The sequence below is a fragment of the Panulirus ornatus genome, chromosome 14, assembly GCF_036320965.1.
Source record: "Panulirus ornatus isolate Po-2019 chromosome 14, ASM3632096v1, whole genome shotgun sequence".
Classification (NCBI taxonomy): domain Eukaryota; kingdom Metazoa; phylum Arthropoda; class Malacostraca; order Decapoda; family Palinuridae; genus Panulirus; species Panulirus ornatus.
In genome coordinates this window covers 1953496-1975508 of record NC_092237.1, presented here as the reverse complement: position 1 = coordinate 1975508, position 22013 = coordinate 1953496, and the positions used below count along the sequence as shown (strand labels likewise).

General features: G+C 48.7%; 1 protein-coding gene across 11 annotated transcripts in view; it reads right to left on the bottom strand.

Moving 5' to 3' along the window:
- LOC139753145 (glutathione S-transferase 1-1-like) overlaps positions 1-22013 on the bottom strand; it is a 200915-nt gene that overhangs the window by 99150 nt on the left and 79752 nt on the right. For 6 of the 11 annotated variants that reach the window (XM_071669303.1, XM_071669307.1, XM_071669304.1 and 3 more), the window contains one exon: positions 8013-8075. The exons of 2 other annotated variants lie outside the window; for them this stretch is intronic. The gene's annotated coding sequence lies outside the window, so the exon portion shown is untranslated. Of the gene's footprint in view, positions 1-8012; positions 8076-12366; positions 12568-22013 lie in introns of those variants that run through there. 3 more of the 11 variants (XM_071669308.1, XM_071669309.1, XM_071669311.1) reach the window with 3 other exon arrangements.

Sequence of the window (22013 nt, the reverse complement as noted above, 5' to 3'; positions counted from 1 at the left end):
TAGTATGTGTGAGAGGTGCGAGTGATAGTATGTGTGAGAGGTGCGAGTGATAGTATGTGTGAGAGGTGCGAGTGATAGTATGTGTGAGAGGTGCGAGTGATAGTATGTGTGAGAGGTGCGAGTGATAGTATGTGTGAGAGGTGCGAGTGATAGTATGTGTGAGAGGTGCGAGTGATAGTATGTGTGAGAGGTGCGAGTGATAGTATGTGTGAGAGGTGCGAGTGATAGTATGTGTGAGAGGTGCGAGTGATAGTATGTGTGAGAGGTGCGAGTGATAGTATGTGTGAGAGGTGCGAGTGATAGTATGTGTGAGAGGTGCGAGTGATAGTATGTGTGAGAGGTGCGAGTGATAGTATGTGTGAGAGGTGCGAGTGATAGTATGTGTGAGAGGTGCGAGTGATAGTATGTGTGAGAGGTGCGAGTGATAGTATGTGTGAGAGGTGCGAGTGATAGTATGTGTGAGAGGTGCGAGTGATAGTATGTGTGAGAGGTGCGAGTGATAGTATGTGTGAGAGGTGCGAGTGATAGTATGTGTGAGAGGTGCGAGTGATAGTATGTGTGAGAGGTGCGAGTGATAGTATGTGTGAGAGGTGCGAGTGATAGTATGTGTGAGAGGTGCGAGTGATAGTATGTGTGAGAGGTGCGAGTGATAGTATGTGTGAGAGGTGCGAGTGATAGTATGTGTGAGAGGTGCGAGTGATAGTATGTGTGAGAGGTGCGAGTGATAGTATGTGTGAGAGGTGCGAGTGATAGTATGTGTGAGAGGTGCGAGTGATAGTATGTGTGAGAGGTGCGAGTGATAGTATGTGTGAGAGGTGCGAGTGATAGTATGTGTGAGAGGTGCGAGTGATAGTATGTGTGAGAGGTGCGAGTGATAGTATGTGTGAGAGGTGCGAGTGATAGTATGTGTGAGAGGTGCGAGTGATAGTATGTGTGAGAGGTGCGAGTGATAGTATGTGTGAGAGGTGCGAGTGATAGTATGTGTGAGAGGTGCGAGTGATAGTATGTGTGAGAGGTGCGAGTGATAGTATGTGTGAGAGGTGCGAGTGATAGTATGTGTGAGAGGTGCGAGTGATAGTATGTGTGAGAGGTGCGAGTGATAGTATGTGTGAGAGGTGCGAGTGATAGTATGTGTGAGAGGTGCGAGTGATAGTATGTGTGAGAGGTGCGAGTGATAGTATGTGTGAGAGGTGCGAGTGATAGTATGTGTGAGAGGTGCGAGTGATAGTATGTGTGAGAGGTGCGAGTGATAGTATGTGTGAGAGGTGCGAGTGATAGTATGTGTGAGAGGTGCGAGTGATAGTATGTGTGAGAGGTGCGAGTGATAGTATGTGTGAGAGGTGCGAGTGATAGTATGTGTGAGAGGTGCGAGTGATAGTATGTGTGAGAGGTGCGAGTGATAGTATGTGTGAGAGGTGCGAGTGATAGTATGTGTGAGAGGTGCGAGTGATAGTATGTGTGAGAGGTGCGAGTGATAGTATGTGTGAGAGGTGCGAGTGATAGTATGTGTGAGAGGTGCGAGTGATAGTATGTGTGAGAGGTGCGAGTGATAGTATGTGTGAGAGGTGCGAGTGATAGTATGTGTGAGAGGTGCGAGTGATAGTATGTGTGAGAGGTGCGAGTGATAGTATGTGTGAGAGGTGCGAGTGATAGTATGTGTGAGAGGTGCGAGTGATAGTATGTGTGAGAGGTGCGAGTGATAGTATGTGTGAGAGGTGCGAGTGATAGTATGTGTGAGAGGTGCGAGTGATAGTATGTGTGAGAGGTGCGAGTGATAGTATGTGTGAGAGGTGCGAGTGATAGTATGTGTGAGAGGTGCGAGTGATAGTATGTGTGAGAGGTGCGAGTGATAGTATGTGTGAGAGGTGCGAGTGATAGTATGTGTGAGAGGTGCGAGTGATAGTATGTGTGAGAGGTGCGAGTGATAGTATGTGTGAGAGGTGCGAGTGATAGTATGTGTGAGAGGTGCGAGTGATAGTATGTGTGAGAGGTGCGAGTGATAGTATGTGTGAGAGGTGCGAGTGATAGTATGTGTGAGAGGTGCGAGTGATAGTATGTGTGAGAGGTGCGAGTGATAGTATGTGTGAGAGGTGCGAGTGATAGTATGTGTGAGAGGTGCGAGTGATAGTATGTGTGAGAGGTGCGAGTGATAGTATGTGTGAGAGGTGCGAGTGATAGTATGTGTGAGAGGTGCGAGTGATAGTATGTGTGAGAGGTGCGAGTGATAGTATGTGTGAGAGGTGCGAGTGATAGTATGTGTGAGAGGTGCGAGTGATAGTATGTGTGAGAGGTGCGAGTGATAGTATGTGTGAGAGGTGCGAGTGATAGTATGTGTGAGAGGTGCGAGTGATAGTATGTGTGAGAGGTGCGAGTGATAGTATGTGTGAGAGGTGCGAGTGATAGTATGTGTGAGAGGTGCGAGTGATAGTATGTGTGAGAGGTGCGAGTGATAGTATGTGTGAGAGGTGCGAGTGATAGTATGTGTGAGAGGTGCGAGTGATAGTATGTGTGAGAGGTGCGAGTGATAGTATGTGTGAGAGGTGCGAGTGATAGTATGTGTGAGAGGTGCGAGTGATAGTATGTGTGAGAGGTGCGAGTGATAGTATGTGTGAGAGGTGCGAGTGATAGTATGTGTGAGAGGTGCGAGTGATAGTATGTGTGAGAGGTGCGAGTGATAGTATGTGTGAGAGGTGCGAGTGATAGTATGTGTGAGAGGTGCGAGTGATAGTATGTGTGAGAGGTGCGAGTGATAGTATGTGTGAGAGGTGCGAGTGATAGTATGTGTGAGAGGTGCGAGTGATAGTATGTGTGAGAGGTGCGAGTGATAGTATGTGTGAGAGGTGCGAGTGATAGTATGTGTGAGAGGTGCGAGTGACAGTATGTGTGAGAGGTGCGAGTGATAGTATGTGTGAGAGGTGCGAGTGATCTTTTCCAGAAACTTGGCCGAAGAACACATCAGGAACCATCCCTCATTTGCCTCGCGGCGTGAGTGCAATAAGGCCAAGACTGCCACCGTACGAGAGCACAGCTGGACGTGGCGGGGGAAGCTTCCAGCATATTACCTGAACCTGTGAGAACAGGATCACAAACCACACGTCCAGTCCACCGGCTGAATGTCCAGCTGAGCCTCAGTCATATCCTCATGACCTCATCAGACGAGACATGCCCTCAACCACATGCCACTATACAGCTATCACTAAGGTCTCAAATTACTTACATGAGGCTTCGATACACGGAGACGCGCAGCTTCAGTATCGTATGCGACAGTCATTTGCTTCGGACGTTTTAAAACCTTTACAAGAAAGAAGTAAATACAGGGAACACATAACCCATGAGTTCCATCCAAGAGAAAACATGCATAATCAGCCAGTCTTCCGGAGGTGTTGACAATTACAAGGAGCGGTTGGTTAGATGCCTTGCGGAGGCGCCAGTGGCCACGAGACAAGACATGTTCGGCCCTTCAACCTCTCCTGACTGACGTCCTTCATGCCATAAGGGGCGCCAGGGATCCGACGGGGCGCCCTCAGGGCCGTGAGGAGGGCACAGTGGTCCGGCAGTGCTCGACAAACATCACGGAGCCAGAGAAGCAATTCAGCAGGCCCTTTTGAGCACGTGAATCGAACCTTTAATTCGAACCCTTGCTCTCGGGTTCTTTGATTCAAATTAACAGGTTCAGACTACTCCTGGTTCTGGGTTTGAGAACAACTTTCTTACACCAGAATCCCTCTATCCCAACAACTGAAGATGTTACTCAACCTACTCATATGACCCCAGAGATGAATCTTTCAACTTCAACCCTCAAAGTTCAGCATGTTATCGCGAATTCCATGATTCGTTCTTTTAACCTTGGATGATTACGTGTGGCCAGCGAGGTGATTCACTGTAGCAGGCCACATCAGGACCACCTAGCACCAAGCGTGGCCAGTGGTGGCCTGGCCACCTCACCACACCACATCCAAGCACCATGTGGGTCCCTGGTCGAGTGGCAGCCCTCGAGGAGCACCTCCAGGTACCTGACGCACACTCGAGTGGAACAACCGAAGGTACATGGGGGGAGGGGGGTCTGCCACTCAAGCCCTAGCCAGGGTGGTCTTACCTGACCAGCTGTGGTCTGGGGAGACCACTCAGGTCCTGGTATGGTCTGAGACCATGAGACCACTCAAGCACGGAGCCCATCCTCCCGTCCTGCTTGTGTCGATATCTCACACTTTCTCTTATTAGTTCTTGAATGTGACACAGACAGGGAATGTGACACAGACAGGGAATGTGACACAGACAGGGAATGTGACACAGACGGGGAATGTGACACAGACGGGGAATGTGACACAGACGGGGAATGTGACACGGACGGGGAATGTGACACAGACAGGGAATGTGACACAGACAGGGAATGTGACACAGACGGGGAATGTGACACAGACGGGGAATGTGACAAAGACAGGGAATGTGACACAGACAGGGAGTGTGATACAGACGGGGAATATGACACAAACGGGGAGTGTGGCACAGACTGGGAATGTGACAGACGCGGATGGTGACAGAGAAGAGCTGTGACATAGACTGGGACTGCTGGCAGCATGTACACCTGAGGCGTGAAAAAGACACTGTACTGCACCGATGACTGGTGCTTTACTGGGGCATAAACCCGCCAGCTGCACAGTGGGGTGATGAAGAGAGGCGTGGGGAGAGAAGGGGGGTTAGGGGGGGATAGAAGGGCGGGGTGAGGAGGTGGACGAGATGGGAGGACCTCTGGGGATGAGGGAGACAGCAGGTGAAGGGATAGAGGCAAGTCTCAGTGGCGAAGCAAGCGAGACTGGGGTGAGGGGGAGATGATGGTGGCGTGTGTACGGGTGAGAGATGACAGGGAGTGTGCGAGGCGGGTGAGAGCATAATGAGAGAGTCAGGATGAAAACGGAGTAAAAGTTGAGTGAGAGGCGTCGAGCACACAGCACTGCATTGTGCTACAGAGTCAGGACAGGTCCACAGAGGTCGTAGAACACAAGATGTTGGGTGAAATTCGGACACGATAGTTCGTTAAATGTAAGGTGACAGAAAATTGGATGCGGTACTCTAGACGAAATGGGGTGCAAGTTAAGAGAAAGTGGGCGAGGAATCTTTAGTTCAAATAAAAAACGATAATTTAACGGAAATATAAATAACTTTTCTCCACAGATAATAAAGAACGATGGTTCACAGAAAACGGACGATAATGGAGTGTGATGCTTTGCAGAAAATGGGATAAAACATTTACCCAGAATGACGTTTGAGGCTGAGGCGTGAACATGAAGAACATGTATAACTCAGAAGGGGTAGAACGATGAGGGAGATACAGCACGTGCACGGCATCCCCTCTACACAAAACCCTTGATTAAAGGCGTCAGGTGTATACACACACACACACACACACACACACACACACCTGTTGCTAGTCCTCGTGTGGCACCTGATGTTTACTTCGCCCTTACACAACGACCAAAGGTTTCCATTCATAGGCATGATCTACCACAGCTTCGTGATCTACCACAGCTTCGTGATCTACCACAGCTTCGTGATCTACCACAGCTTCGTGATCTACCACAGCTTCGTGATCTACTACAGCTTCGTGATCTACCACAGCTTCGTGATCTACCACAGCTTCGTGATCTAATACAGATAAGAGCACCAAAAACGTGAATTAAAAGTACAGCTAAATGAATACAAATATTCCATTCATAATTGTCCTAAATATACTAAAACTTCAAAGGATTATATAAGTGTAAAGAAATTATTTTAGAAGTTCTCTTGAATCCTTCTAATAATAAACGAAAAAAAAAAATACTGGACTAAATCTAGGCTACTCCAGAGCACTTACAGTGAGTATATTTTGTTTACGGCTTCCTCAAGTGGGTTTACCCTACCAGGCTGCCTAGGACCACGACCCTGCCAGACCAGACCAGCCTCTAGACCACACCAGGCCCTCTGCCACGCTCCTGCGAGATGGTGGTATGTTGTCCATCTCCACTACTGAGGAAAGGACTAGGGGGTATATTGAGGCTTGGGGTGACAACAGGCCTATAAGTTAGGGCTTAAGAAGGCTGGGTAGGATAGAAAGGGGTGCTCAGATAGGATAGGATAGGCAACGCTAAGGTTGTATGGAGGACAAGGAGAGGTAAGGCTGGGTAAGGAGGGGCAAGGGAGGTATAGGGTGGTAAAGTAGGGTAGGGCAAGGTGGGAGGTGTGCAGCATCATGACAAAAGACGCAGTAGCAGTCATGCTCTACACCTGTCGTGATAAAGTGGCTCCTGAACTCTCCCTCATGCCAGAGCCAGGTCATAGCGCCTCAATGTCAGCCATAGCCGGGTCATTGTGCACACAAAGTCTACCACAGCAGAGTCGTAGTGCAAATAGAGTCTACAACTGCCGGGTCGTAGCGCACACAGAGTCTACCACAGCCGGGTCGTAGCGCCTCCAGTGTCTACAAACAGCGCTGGACTTTTGGTTTAGAAAAGGTGGAGGGAGGTAGGAGGAGGAGGGATAGAGACAGAGCAACACCCACCTGACGATGGCAGGAGTAATCATCCACAACATGGGAGGCTGGGGTACAGCAAGCAACATAGATGCACAACTCAAATATCCATCAGCAAGACTATCTCACCCCAGACACAAGGATCATCACACTATGGAACGCTTGAAGTGTGTGTGTCTGTGTGTGCGTATATATAAGAGAGGAGCACTGGTGTGTGGCTGTATATGTATGGAAAGTGTTTGTAGACGCACATGTGTGTACCTGAGAGCGGCGTTTGTATACATCTTTACTGGCAAAAGTTATCCTGTGCCTCTCATCACATCTGCCTCAGCCACGCCTCCTTCTGGCCTTCTGATAATTCCACTAGAATTACCGAGAACATAACAACTAAAATTACGCCATAATCATATACAAACTAACAACTATAACAATTACATCATCAAAAATCCAAGCCTTTTGCAGGGGTCAGTCAGTGCGGCATTGAAGTAGAGCATAACACAATATTCTACGGTAAATATTACCTTCACAGTGAAAGTACGACTATGGCTGTTACATAACGAATAATCCACTGTACATCTAAGAGACGCAACTCACACTCTCGGTATCTTCTGAACAAGTTACATCAAATATCCTGAGTAAATCATGGACAAAATAAAACCATTCCCAGCCCCAAATACGTCTAATTCTCAAGCATAATCCTGTTTATTAGGCGGAAGTCCCGCCCCTGAGGAAGTAAGGCCAGCAAGAGGATACAGAAGATCCCCTCCCGTCCCCCCTGCTACACCAGACTGGGCCATTCACTCAACAACCCAGGGTAACCAACGCCCACACCTCTAACACTCAAGCACCGGAGTCAACACTGCTCGACGTCCACCCGCCCTCACAGGAGCTCTTCCCTCCCACACAAACAGTGCTCAGAGCTCCGACCTGACCACAGGCACAGGATAAAGATCGTATATAAAAAGTAAGTTATCCATCAAGTGCATTACTGTGCTGAGTAAAGGTATGATGCCTTCACAAATCACGACACAACATTATCAAAAGTGAGTTACGACACCGTCAAGCCCCGAGTTACGACACCCTCCCTCCAACGCGTCGACACTATTCTAATCTACGACAGCGGATACTAAAATGTGTACTTCAGAGCACTTCGCTGCTGTCTGGGTGAATGTAGTACATTAAGTAACTCTGCCTCAGATTGCAACACCCACTGAACCCTACCACTGGGAACGAAACCCACTGGATTACTAAATTTACCCCTGAGAAAGACGCCTACTGGATTACCACGTTTACCACTGTGACAAAACACCACTGATGACATCCCCAGAGAGTAGACTAATCAGTAATCAATCTCATATTTTATTTTCTATCAATAAAATTATTATTCTCACTCTAAAACTGACATAACCTCGGCTGGGCACCAACATGACCTCGGCTGGGGCACCAACATGCAACCCTACTAACCTTATTATTTCGGCTACTATAAAATCAAGAGCAGGAGACGCACCTGAAGAAGGCGAGGTCGCTGGCGGCGTCCAGGGTGTGTCGCGGGCCGGGCAGCACTCAGCACCTGCAGAAGACGTAACTAATTAGCAAGGCGCTCACACAGACCGCATGCAACCGCTGGCGGCAACCTGGCCCGGGCCAGGTCGGGGCGGGAGGAGTTTTTGTAGCTAGGTGCATGATTCATGTGGGGGAGGGGGGCAAGTGGAGCGAGACGTGGGTCAGGTGAGGTGTGCATGGCGTTCCAAGGGCAGGGTGAGGCATGCATGACTCATGGACGCAACCTGGACCAGCGATGGAACAGAATTGTGGAGCACGAAGGTACATGAGAACATACAGGTAACAAGGAACATGTGGTGCATGACGAGGTTATCTGCAGCCATAACAACTAGATGTGTGGTGGGCACACGATTCTACAGCAGAGTCGAACCGAGGATCCTTGGAGATACCTGATGAATGAAGGTACGGTCGTCTGGGATGTAAGAAATGAGTGTAAGATGAACCTTGGGATGGGTCAGCCAGAGTCTGCATGGGATCAGGGCATAAAGAGATGGGTGATCAAGAACTGGGACACCCAGCACTGGTGAATAACCCTATGTATGTCATTCATGACTCAGTCCCTGACTCATCTCCCTGAGTCCTGCTGACATTTGCCTCGTCTCATCGCTGTGGCTTAACGTTAACCTTGAGCAGGACGGTGTGACCCTTGAGCAGGACGGTGTGACCCTTAAGCAGGACGGTATGACCCTTGAGCAGGATGGTGTGACCCTTGAGCAGGACGGTGTGACCCTGAGAATGATGGCTTGGTTTTCCATCTAACCCTTAAGGGTCAGGTCAGGGGCCAGTACACCATACCACTCTGCTCCAGGGATTAAACCTTTCGTAAGGAGTGTAGTCATGACCAGACTTTGAGGTACCAAGTGATCATCAACTTCTGATTCACAAATGTGATCAATCGATTATTTACTTCTTGAACTATATATACCTTACCTGCTGAGTCCCGGGTCTCCACCCACCATACTCACTATTAACATCTCCAACACCTCCACCACCATCACCACCAATATCACATGTCTGTACCACTAATCCCCACCAGCAGGGCCGGTCAACTGCTCATCACTCACCATCAACAGGCCCCAGACAGGCCACAAGTTCAACACGACCGATCAATACATCACTATCACAATGACCAACACCTGAACACTGTAAGCCTCTCTGACTCCACATCCAGCTCTCGCAACACTCCGGGAGGAGAGCTCAGCGGGCAACTGGTCCATCCATCATTCACTCTCTGCATATTGAAGCCGATGACAGTGGCCTACGCACCCAGTTCTTATGGATACCTTCACATGTCGGACATAAGCGTCCTGACCATGAAGATGACCTCGCTAAACGTGCCTGTTTGCTCTCCGGCCCCTACACCAGACTTGGGCTAACCAAAGGCATAGTCCGTGCTGACCAAACCGCATTCGCTGTGCCCTGAGCTATGTAACTACCTGTGTAATGATGCCTAGTTCAAGCACGTTCTTTAACCACAGTGCCTAGTGTGTAATGTACCTTCACCCTCCTTGTATTATTATGAATGTTAACAGCCTACTCAGTGCCACTAGATTCTGTAACTGTATACTCACAGTGCCAGTATCTGCCCAACATTTACTGCTCCTCTGATGTGTCATACTGCTATCAATTTTGTGTCCCGTCCCCAACCCAGATCTCAGTGTACGTGTGTGTTACATGGTTGTGTATCCACCGTAGTTAATAACGTCACCCGCCCGACCTACACTACACTCACCAGCAACATGAAGGGCCAGTATGAACTCTTCTTATGCAGCTTCTTTACAATGAATCATCACGAGATCCAGAGAGGCTGGACTGATTGTCAGGGAAGAGACACGAGTGCCAATATACGTGGATACGTTCACACCTCGGTGGCAGATGATCGCCAAACCAAATAATACGCACGTCTGTCCGTCTGTCTGTGCATCACACACGCATGTTTTATATTGCTTTTTATATTTGTTTGTTTGTTGTTTACAAGTCTCGACAGACCGAGATGAGGACTTCGGAGTCAGAGCTCACACATACCATCAGGTCAGCTGCTGTAAACTTACATTAAACATTACAATTTCATGAAAATCCCAAAATAAAGGAAATATTATGACCAGGAAAAGTATCCTAGGACTATGGAAAACATTCCTCATATCCTATACACAGGATCATGAGAGACGTGATCACTCTGGAGGGACCTCAGACTGGCCCTGGACCATGAACTTGTAAGTGTCATCATCATCAAGTTAAATCCTTCAGTACAAATGTTGTCAGCAAGGTAAGGTGATGATGATATTCTATACAACAATGGTAACAGTAAACCTGACCAGTTAACACATAACCGATCTTCCTTAATACACTTCAAACCGGTTCATCTCCGACATCAAACCGGTTCATCTCCGACATCAAACCGGTTCATCTCCGACATCAAACCGGTTCATCTCCGACATCAAACCAATACATAACAGGTCAGGATCCCGAGGAACTACTGGAGGAGATGTAGTTCTGAGTTAAAGTTATCTCCTGCTGGATGGACAGCTCCACGTGACAACCGGTCACGTCCTGTGACGGTGTGACGTAACCATGTAACACCTGAGCCCCGTCACGGGGGGAGGGATTAATCCCTCTTCACAAGGTGCCAAAACGAAGTAATCCCTGACGACCTGTACCAAGCCAGAGAGGGCGTGCGCGCACGCACCCTCCATACACCACAAACAGGTTTATCATATCTTTCCCCTGTTACCATCCAACCCTCCCCCGGGGGCACTGGCACACCAACCCCGGGAAGCTATCACGGCTGAGGCAAGAGTGAGGACGGCTGAGGCAAGAGTGAGGACGGCTGAGGCAAGAGTGAGGACGGCTGAGGCAAGAGTGAGGACGGCTGAGGCAAGAGTGAGGACGGCTGAGGCAAGGGTGAGGACGGCTGAGGCAAGAGTGAGGACGGCTGAGGCAAGAGTGAGGACGGCTGAGGCAAGAGTGAGGACGGCTGAGGCAAGAGTGAGGACGGCTGAGGCAAGAGTGAGGAGTGCCAGGTAGGTTTAGTTGGGAACTCTCGTGTTGACAGATGCAGGGAGGAACTGAGTCACTCTGCAACCTGTGGGGGTAGAGCCCTTCTATGTGTTGTGTTAGTAGTCACAGTGGATCACGGTGGGTCACAGAGGGTCACGGTGGGTCACAGTGGGTTTCGATGGGTCATGGTGGGTCACAGTGGTTCACGACGGGTCACGATGGATCACTGTGGGTCATGGCGGGTCACAGTGCCAAAGGCAAACAAGGTATGTACATATGGTACCACTGGCAGGCGATCATGGCAGGATACCAGTTCATTGTATGAGAGTACCAGGAACAATCTGTCATCCCAGCATCGTATGGTATGGTAATACCAGGTACCATACACGAAACCCACCATCCCAGCATCGTATGGTATGGTAATACCAGGTACCATACACGAAACCCACCATCCCAGCATCGTATGGTATGGTAATACCAGGTACCATACACGAAACCCACCATCCCAGCATCGTATGGTATGGTAATACCAGGTACCATACACGAAACCCACCATCCCAGCATCGTATGGTATGGTAATACCAGGTACCATACACGAAACCCACCATCCCAGCATCGTATGGTATGGTAATACCAGGTACCATACACGAAACCCACCATCCCAGCATCGTATGGTATGGTAATACCAGGTACCATACACGAAACCCACCATCCCAGCATCGTATGGTATGGTAATACCAGGTACCATACACGAAACCCACCATCTCCACCGTGCCCCTGCCTTTCCAACCCCTTATTACCTGACCATTCGTATAGTACCGGGGTCAGGGGTCAGCCTGACACGTGCTTTATGACCCAGCGTGGGTGATAAAGATAACTTTTTTATGCTACTCTCGAGGTTAATGATTGGTTGACTAGCGGGCGAGGGCGTGGGGTTACTAGGCAGGGGAGGCTGGGTCGTGCTGGGGGCGTGTCCACCTACGTGAAGGAAAGAATGAAGCAAAAGAAAGAAAGAAAAGAAAAAATACAACCCTGGCACATCTAGTTTATATGATGTCTGATCCTAACCTTAAGGTTACGCTAACCGTATTGAAGAAGAAAATAATATTCACACACATCCAGATGTCAGAACCTGTTCTCCAGTGTCTTAACTCGGGTAGGAAAGATCCACAACACCAATGACCTCCTGACCTCGTCCACCCAGGTCAGGTCGCAGCCAGGTCAGCCCTACATACATTCGTATATATCAAGTTATTCAATTTCGTCCAAATCCGTCGTCTGGTTCCCCGTGGTGACCGTACCTACCTCACGGACGTCGGCCAGTATCCGTCACACACGACAAGTGATAACCACCACACTGGTCTATCAGCCAACTAACAGTGAAGGAGGCAAGGCTCACTGCTTGGGTCCGGCACTGTTCGTCAAAAACCATCCCCACCCACCGCGCTACACACCAGGCCAGGGCAGTGAAGTGCCTGGCACTGGGGTGACACAGAGCGTGGCACAGGGCACGATTCGCCTGCCGGAAATACCTGACTGTGTGGGAGCCTCGCCTCTCAACATCCGGAGACGCTCAATATATCCTCAACTCGCCTTATATGTCCCGACCTCATGGCGGCCATGACAACCACCAGACGAGGTGGCCACCAGCAGGACGTGGCTGACACCCCTGCCACACCGGTGATACAGGAGCCACCTGACTGTTGCTACGATACAGACTCTACCACACTACGATCTAGAGACTACCAGACTATCGCTACGACACATAGACTACCAGACTATCGCTACGATCGGGGGGGGGGGATTGCTTCAATACAGGGAACCCCGGTACAACGACACTGGAATGGCTTGTTTTGAGGGGTGACGTCACGGGTGTGCCTGAGGGAAGGTTGCTTGACGCTCGTCTGGGGTGTTGTTCTGCTGGCCTCTACCACACTCCTGCCTCGCTCTCACTCATACCACATTCCTGCCTCGCTGTCACTCATCACTGCCATTCTCGTCCTCATGTCTGAGTCTTACCCACACCACACTGGCCTCAGGTGAGGAGTAGAAGCGCCTCTGTCATCATAACAAACTGACCGTACCAACAGCCACGCGAGGCAGTTCATCCATCCACGAGCAGTACAAGAACTGTAATGACCAGTGCCTGGGTGTGGCGAACAAACAAACTCGTGCAAGAGTCACTGTCATATCCACGACTTGAGAGCCACACTATATATAACGTGGAGGTCGACCACACAGAACAGAGTTATCACTGCAAACCCACATTACCTTCACATCAATAACGCTGAGGGAAATAATGAAAATGAATCCACTGGAAACGCAAAACACACACACACACACACACACACACACATATATATATATATATATATATATATATATATATATATATATATATATATATATATATATATATATATATATATATATATATATATATATATATATATATATGCAAGTTAAAGAATATCCACTATGTGTCTGTCATTCGTTTCCAAAATTGGTCATGCTACTGACGTTGAAGGCACTGCTGACGGTGAGCATAAAGGTCACTGCTGCATGGGAATGAGAGCCTTGCATTCAGTCACCACCGTGTACACATGGCCTCATCCTTGATGACTTGCGCCACAGCACAGGACACTGTCATTCGTTTGTTATGGTTTGAGGACGAGAAAGAATATGAAATTTACAGATTATTTGTACAGTATGGCGACCATGTCTGGCCACGGCGGAGCGTGTATGAATGGATCAGAATGTTTAAAATGGATCAAAATGTTAAGAAATGATTGATGTGGACAGCAGTCCTGAACGCTCACCGTCGAATCAACCAAGGACGAGAGAGTATCCGGCCTTCTGCTTCAGCACCACAGCATAGCTGTTCTATGAGAGAATGCAACAGGCATTACTGGTTATGGTCCTCAGAAAGAAAATGGAGGAACTTAACATGCGATTCAAACGTATTCATATCAAACACTTGTTAATCATGTGTGTTGATTCAAATATTATAATGAGAAGGGATCGAGTGGAAAGAAAATGATTCATTATTAGGGAGCAGAGCACTCACTATCTACACAAGGTGTCAGGGAATGTGACTCCTCACTATTTGCGTCAGGTGTCAGACAACATGACATTCACCATCAACGTCAGGTGTCAGACAACATGACATTCACCATCAACGTCAGGTGTCAGACAACATGACATTCACCATCAACGTCAGGTGTCAGACAACATGACATTCACCATCAACGTCAGGTGTCAGACAACATGACATTCACCATCAACGTCAGGTGTCAGATTGTGACACCATCATTTTCAGAAAACTTGACACCACTGGTGACAGAAGCATGACACACCATCACTGTCAGTCGACTGGCAAGCAGAAGAGCCTGTGTTCGACTCCCGGGAGGAAGGGAAGAGCAAGTGTGTTGATACACGTTGCTTGCCTCTGTGTGGCCAGCAGTAGGAGGAACCTGACACTAAGGCCGCTCATTGATGAAGAAGAAAACGGATGATCAAACTTTCAAATGTGCTGACATGATTAAGTCCGGGTGTAGCGACACCCACTTAGTACACCCTAGGACAACCTGGTACACCATACCATACCTCGGCACACCCTAGTACACCCTAGTATATCCTAGTACACCCTGCAATATCCTCGTGCACTCTAGCATATTCTGGTACACTCACAAACTATTAGGGTGTGGATGTGTTGGTAGCATAAGTAACTAGGAATCTCTTTCATATTGTAGATTACAAATGTTGTCACAGGTGTTGACAGGTTGTGTGTGTGATGGGTGTTGACACAACACAGGTCGTGTGTGTGACAGATGTTGCTTCTGACAGGTGGCACTGGTAGATACTTAATGGCAGAGCTGGTGACACATGTTCTTGACAAGTCATGACAGCAGGTGTCGTCACACGCATTCATGACAAGAGGCGCAGGCAGAGTCTGGTGACAAATGCTCTCACAGATGTTAATAAGGAGGTGTTCCCGACATGGTGAGGCCCTCAGCCAAGCACAACACCTACCTCCTCCCGGCCAATAAGGCCACACCACCATCACTAATAATACACCTGGTCCGTTCCTCTATACACCGGCACACTACAGGCGCACCTGACATACACCCACCTCACTCCGGGACCACAGTATGTAGTATGTTGCATGACGTCTATACCACCAACATGGCCAGGCTATAAGTCTCCTGCTATAAAACTGAACTGTACAGAACTTCAGGTTTGGAGGGGGTTGTGTGTGTGTGTGTGTGTGTGTGTGTGTGTGTGTGTGTGTGTGTGTGTGTGTGTGTGTGTGTGTACATCAAAGCTTATCACTATCATCACCTTCACTCCTCATATCCCTCACTCACATCCATGCTCATCTCTCCCCACAAGCGAGTAATGATGTGAGACCCCATAGCTAAACCCACTACCCCCCCCCCACCCCCCAACACACACACACACACACACACACACACACACACACACACACACACACACGTTATCTCCAACACCACTAACTCCTCTCTCTCTCTCTCTCTCTCTCTCTCTCTCTCTCTCTCTCTCTCTCTCTCTCTCTCTCTCTCTCTCTCTCTCCCCGCCATACCCACAGGTGATGTTGCAACAGACCCTGCCTGGCACCCCCGTTCATACATCATAGGATTGCCTTATGGGGCTGATGGGCTCTTGCCCCATGGCGCGTTCTGTCTGGGGAGTCGTCAGCCCTGGACCCCTCCACCACCCGTCTCTCACACTCCCTTCCTGTGAGGTTAAGGCAACGTTCCTGCTCCTCTAGCGTCCTTGAATATGCCAAGGCACTCACAGCCAAGAGCAAGAATCCATCACTGTTTTATTGTAAACACACACACACACACACACACACACACACACACACACACACACACACACACACGTCATCTGTCCACATACGTGGGTCCAGCATCCTGCCTCCTCATGTGCAGGTTCACAATCTTCAAACTTCCCTCTGTTTCATCCGGTTTTTCACTAGTTTCCCTTAATCCTTTTTCTTCTTTCTTAAATTCTTTCCTAACACTATAACTCATCCCTCATGCAACCTTCTACTGTCATCCAGTTCATAACTATGATTGTGGCGGTCATTCATGAATTTCTAATGAATCAGATGATGACGTGACCAGACTGGAATAAACTACAAGCATAAGTTGTCAACATGAAGACTAACAAGACATGTAATTCATACTAGACAAATATTTCAGTGATGTTGATAATCATCATCAACTAAGATTTATTGAGAAAGAAATATATCCATTAAATTTTCATAATCACAAAATTAATTCCTCCTTTCTCGTTGCGGATCCAGCCTGGTCGCCAGAGCTGACTGCTGAGACAGCACTGTAGTTATGGCTTCCAGTCCACACTTGTACCACCATACGCACGGTAGAACACCAGCTCGCTTTACATGATGATCCACACTGCTACCACCATACACACGGTAGAACACCCGCCCGCTTTACATGATGATCCACACTGCTACCACCATACACACGGTAGAACACCCGACCACTTTACATGATGATCCACACTGCTACCACCATACACACGGTAGAACACCAGCCCGCTTTACATGATGATCCACACTGCTACCACCATACACACGGTAGAACACCCGCCCGCTTTACATGATGATCCACATGAGCTTCATCTTGCCAGCTCTTCTTATATGAGAGAGGTGGGTGTGGTGAGGCCTCCTGCTTTATAATCCCGTCTTTATGGCTAATACTAAGACAGAGAAGTCGATAATATTGCTGGCCTGTAGCACACAACCTCATCATGGACCATCATGCCTCCAATAATCTGTCCCTCTCATGTTCTCCCCTTCATCTCTGCGCCCCACCTGTACCCCTTCATCTCTGCGCCCCACCTGTACCCCTTCATCTCTGCGCCCCACCTGTGCCCCTTCAGCCTCTATAATCCACCTTTATCTCCCTGCTTGTTTATACGAGCCCATCCCATTCTCTCTTCGTGTATTTTCATCCCTGACGCCAACCGTACGGCGCCACCAACCTGCCCAACTATTTCATCTCAACCATTAGTTCAGCACCACACCTCATACCTCCCACCTGGAGCCAAACATTAAAACAAATTTTACCTTCGTGAGGCAAGACTGATCCAAACACCAGTGACCAGGGCAGCGCGTCACCACCTCCTGCAGGCATGTCCCCCACGACACAACCAAACAACTGCACCACCACTGACACGATCCTTCAGCCACAGTTCTTCATACCTCCGTATTATGGGGCCGTAGGTCATGGCGGTCTGACAGGTGGGTTTGGATGACACAGACGGCCAGAGGTGCATCCGCAGGCAGTCAGGGGTGGTGGCCGCCGCCCCGCCCCTAGTACTGCTCCTGGCTCGGTAATCAACTCATCTTGAAAGTAAAGTTGTTAGTTTTACGAGGTGCGTTGATAAGGCTGCGCGGGGAAGGGGGGGGGGTCTTATATTGTAGATGGTGGGGTACATTGTAGAGGTGGTGGTGGTGGTGATGTACAATGTAGAGTTGGTGGTGGCGGGTTACGTAGGCAAGAACAGGTAGTAAACAATATGGCGAACCATAAGAATGACTTGGAACTAGTTACATGTACTGGCCCGGTCTGGTCTGCTCTGGCCCGCCGTGCCTGCCCTGGTCCATCTTGGCTCCCTCGGTCCAGACACTGCGGTACGTGGCTCGTGATGGCCTGTCTGCCTTGTCAACATGCCTTAGGATTCCTCGGGGACAGAATGACACATGCCAAGTTGTCATGAGGTTAAAGGAGGCTGAACACCTTGTACTATAAGTTGTCAGATAGAACCATAATTGCCAACACCTGTACAACAATACCAACTTGCTTTGTGTGACACAGATATTGTTACATACGTTACTAATAGCATCAACTTCTGTTCAGTAACTGTATAACATGTATTGGATATATTCTACATCTCTTCCCCCCCCCCCCCACCCCCGCCCGAATGACGGGAGGGGAACCCTTTGAGGCCCACCTGTCACCCTCCAGCGTCGTTGTACTGTAACCATTGTACATTCTATACTGGCCTCCACCTACCCCCAGAGTTGTGCACTTTACCCACACTCGCACTAAATGCCTCGTCTATGTATAACTAGAATATAATATATTAAAACTAAAACTAACAACTGTAATCGTTAATCAACTGCTGTGAATAATATGTTGCATTGCACAGCAGCGTCCTTGGGGGCCACACAGCCGAAGCAGAACAGCAAGGCTGTGGCTGCGTTACACAGAAGCGTCCTCTGGGACACAGCAGCAGCATAACAGCAAGCCTGGCTCGGTGTCAGGAAGGTCAGCTCCTGCTAAGGAAGTACGTTCATGTGTGAGGAATGTGCATGTTGTACACGAAGTCACGAGCCTCGGGTGCGACACAAGTGTTCCACTGAAACTGATCCACAATGATGACGTGCAGTCAGGACCTCCGTCATCGTTAGTCAAGGACGAGATGTCGCGGGCCTCCGTCATCAACATGATAGTTAAGGACGAGATGTCGCGGTGAGTGGGAGAGGTGAGAGGCAGGGTGGGGTGGGGTGAGAGGCCTGGTGGTCCCTCCACCAGATATCGTCTTAGAGAAATATTGCCGGACGCTTCGAGCTGAGTAATTTGTACCGTAGGTCAATTTTAGCCCGAGACGCGCCAGGCCAGTTATGGCTCAGTGGATAAGTGATTTATGGGCGATTACTGGAGTGAGAGCCTCCAGCCAGGGTGTTCTGGCCCCGTGGTGGGTTAGGGCACCCAGGTCTGGCCGGGGATGATGTTTTGCACAAGATGCAAACGTTATCATTAAATCTAGTTCCACACCGCACCTGCATAGGTGGTCAGAGCATCGCTACGACGTGCAACCACTGTATGAAGACCCATCCGTAGTCCCTGTCATCAGCCGCCCCTAATCCACCTGGTCTTCCTCCACACATGAGGGGCTGCTACAAATGATGCAGTTAAGGGCAAGAAGGATGATCCTGGGTCTTAGTAACACTACCTATCAAGAGACGCTCAACACACTAGTCCTCCCAACTCTCCCCATCACCTGCACCTCATCCTACAGTCTAGGGAGAAGCTACTGCACCACCTCACCACTGTCACCTCCTGCCACCAGAGATCCCTCGTCCCTGAATTGCAGTTTGACCACATCGAGCCAATCCTAGTTCATACAGACCGCTACAAGAACAGTCCCATCCCAACCAATGTGAACATCATCAATAACCACAAGACTGTCACCCCAGCCTTGGTGTGTAAAGTGTCTGTTTAACGTCCCATCACTTACCCACCACATGTGTTACAGCCCATCATGCATGTATGTATGGCGAGTGTATGTGGTCCGTATAGTTCCATCATGTATGTATGGCGAGTGTATGTGGTCCGTATAGTTCCATCATGTGTGTATGGTGAGTGTATGTGGTCTGTATAGTTCCATCATGTATGTATGGTGAATGTATGTGGTCTGTATATTTCCAGCCTCAGTAATTAATGCAATAAACCGTTAATGATAATAATTACTGTTCCCACAACTACCATTATTATTTCATTATCATTTCTTCTTAATCTTATCATTATTATTATCATCATTATTATTATCATTATTATTATCATCATTATCATCATTGTTCTTATTATTGCGGTTACCGATCATCAGGATTAGCACCAATCTGCTCAAGGATATAAACAATCTCTTCTGGCGTATATAATGCAGTAGTGACAGGTCCCGGACGTGGCCATCACTTAAGGCCACTGTGAGCGAGTCAGTGAGAGAGGCAGTGACAGGCGTGTGGCACTGGGTAAAACACTCCAGCCTGGTGCTGACGTTTACAATGCCAGGCATTGGGGTACCAACACTGCCACTGGAGGGGTGGAGGTGGTGCCACTGAAGGAGTGGTAACGGTGCCACTGGAGGGGTGGTAGAGATGCGACTGGAGGGGTGGAAGTGGCGCTACTGAAAGGGTGGTAGATGCTACTGGAGGGAAGACTGTCATCCTTAGAGGGAGGAAGACACCAGTGGAGGTGCAGATAGTGCCACCGAGAGAGGGAGGGAGGATCACCACCATAACAGACTCGCTTTACAATACATCTTGGAAGAAAACGTAATTCAAAAGAATAATAAACAGACAATTAGATCCGTTTAACGGTAAACTGTCCTGATAACATTCCACGACTTCCTTCTAACTCCAAACTGTTCTGACAAACTACCTGTTAACATTTCCTCGGTCTATTGCCTTAACAAATGACCTAAACAAACTGTCTTGAGACAATGTCTCAACGTAGCATCTTAAACTGTGTTAAAGAAATTCTTGAGAAATTGTTTCAACAAACTGGCTCGACAGAGTAACAGATTGCATGAACAAAGTGTCGCAGTGAACCTCCAGCACAAACTGCCTTGTTAAACAGTCTCATGAATCTTCTTACTTGACAAATGACCTTAACAAACTGTCTCGATAAAGTGTTGTGAGAAGCAGGCGTCACACTGATGGTGTCGCACCTGCGACGGGTCGTCCCCACCTCGCCCCCCTGTGACCATCATCATCATCATAACTCTAATTCCTGTCATACCAACGGTACTGTTGAGGTGGAGGCTGGCGAGTCTGTGACGGACTGGGGGAGGAGGAGGAGCAAGTGGGTAAGGAGATTTTCAGCAAAAACCTGAGTTGTAACGAGCGAAGGACGAAGAAAGTAAATAAAAATAAAACCAACATGAGAACAGGGCAAATGAAAAATGTGTGTGTGTGTGTGTGTGTGAGAGAGAGAGAGAGAGAGAAAGAGAGAGAGAGGGGGGGGAGAACGTTCACCAGCTCCTAGGTACAATGCACATGACGGAGTGTTGGTTGATGAAGACATAAATAGACCAGGTGTGATGATTCTCGGTTGAGGGCAGCGAGACCAGTGACTCAGCACCAGGCTCAGGGTATACCTGCCTCCGTCAGGATAACCACCAGGTCTCCACTCCCTCACTACTGCAGCAGGCAACAACACAGATCTTAACCTCACTAACACGACATGACTCTTTGAGTATAATGGCTTGACCTCTGACTCAACCCTGAAGGGTCAAATCGAACGCCAAGACGTAAGTAAGGTCGTAACATCGTGATCAAGTGTGGTACCGTAGTGGTAAAGTGTCGTACCGTCGTGTTCAAGTGTCGTACCGAAGTGGTAAAGAGTAGTATCGTCGTGTTCAAGTGTCGTACCGTCGTGTTCAAGTGTCATACCGCCGTGGTCAAGTGTCGTACCGTCGTGTTCAAGGTTCCCACGGTCGAGGTCAAGGGTTCAAACTAGACACTTGCAGACAACCACTGGTCCAGGTGGCCTTGGTGGAAGCGAAGACCAGACTGACAAGTGCCTGCAGGAAGCGGAGTGCTTGCTGGGTGGAGGGAGGAGTAGAGAAGACTGATAGGCAGGTGTGGAGGGAAAAGTTTCCAGGTATTTCAGGAGACACTGACGGATGTGGGTAGAAGGGAGTTACTGTAAAGTATTTCAACAAGAACTAGCAGACGTGGAGAGAGGGATTGGCAGGTGTGGATGGAAGAAGTGATTATAGTGGAGGAATGATATGGAAGATGTGGTGGGAAGGAAGAAGTCAAAAGTCTGGGGTAACGTAGTGACAGATGTGGGGACGGATGGTAGTTGCAGAGAGGGAGGGCAACAGGTGTGGAGGTTGTGATGTACAAACCTTGACGAAAATACTCATTGGGAAATCTATAAACAGTCAACAAGATGGTGAACTTCGTTAGGTATGTAAGATTATAAGTAATTAACTGCTTGGATCTGAGTCACGCCAGTCACTGAGGATACCTATGTATAAAATCAACTTCACAAGCGCTGGTCTAAGCATAGGTTACATGTGAATCAACTCAGTCAGACGAACGCATTGAACATCAATGAATGAAACGAGTCAAGCGACTCAGAACTGATCCGAAACGAAC